Genomic DNA, 1,037 nt, shown 5'->3' with positions numbered 1-1,037 from the left:
TCTATATTAGATTCAGTTTATTTTATTTTCCATTTTGTTAGATCTAATTTTATTTATTTCTATTTAAAGATTTAATTAAAATCCTCCTTTCCTTAATTTATTCAACACCAAGCAGGCGAGAACATTATTGGTCTCGCGATGTTTCAATGTCATGTGACAGCTGCACGTCAGCGTCCTAAATTGACAGCTACGGCTTTTATTGCTGCTGAATCGCACCTTAGGTAGGAGACGCTGTCGGACTCTGACGTGCAGGTAGGCTTCTGTTCTGTTCAATTGTGTGCCTCTGTTAACTTACAGACGTGAACATTCGGCTAAACGTTGAAACGATCACGGTTTGTCAAGAGGGAACTGGTGAGTGTTTGTTCGGGAGCTAGCATGCTAGCACTAGCCTCCCCAGCTGTTAAGTAGGTGACGCCAATCTAAAGCACATTCAAATTGAAATGCTTATTGAAACTATTGTTGTGAAAAGAGTAACTTGAATTTGCATAAGTTGCATTTAATTATGTAAACTCCTGTAATTAGAAAATACATGTACATGTTGATTGATTATTTAGGCCTGTTTACACAGGCCAGGTGTATTGCAGATCCCCCCCCTCCGCTCAAGGAGTGGCTGAAGGGGTTAAGATGCATCACGGATTGTCTGGCTTCATGCTGACCAGACTGGCGAGCTAACCGTATTAGCGGATCCGGAGATACAACACTTATCTGTGAAAACTTCCGAACTGGTTGGAGATTCGGCCCAACAGTCTTCACTGATGGAACTGGATATTTATTTTTTGTTTTTCCTTTCATCATCAACAAAGACTGGTTGACTTTCTTGGATTAAGGAACCCTTTTGAACTCTAAATTGTGGACTAATTTGTATATATTGTAAATATCAATACAACTCACTGATTTTGCACCATCTACTTGTCTCTGTGTTTTACAATTTGCCACCTCCTCCAGCAGACGAACCTAGTTTTTAAGAAATCACTTGGATTGACTTTAATTTGGATTATTTCAAATCCTAAGAATCCTAGAATGTAACTTGGGTTACA

At 39.2% G+C, this 1,037-nt stretch overlaps 1 long non-coding RNA gene across 1 annotated transcript; it reads left to right on the top strand.

Moving 5' to 3' along the window:
• Positions 1-47: 47 nt before the first annotated feature.
• Positions 48-870, top strand: LOC106944399 (uncharacterized). The gene is made up of 2 exons (XR_001424267.1): positions 48-252; positions 298-870. It is a non-coding gene; the product is annotated as an uncharacterized LOC106944399 (long non-coding RNA).
• Positions 871-1,037: the final 167 nt, after the last annotated feature.

The sequence above is a fragment of the Poecilia latipinna genome, unplaced genomic scaffold (genome assembly GCF_001443285.1).
Source record: "Poecilia latipinna isolate Pla-1442-1.1 unplaced genomic scaffold, P_latipinna-1.0 Scaffold9053, whole genome shotgun sequence".
Classification (NCBI taxonomy): Eukaryota; Metazoa; Chordata; class Actinopteri; order Cyprinodontiformes; family Poeciliidae; genus Poecilia; species Poecilia latipinna.
Note: the sequence above shows the minus strand (reverse complement) of the source record. Positions and strands in the feature narration are given on the sequence as shown.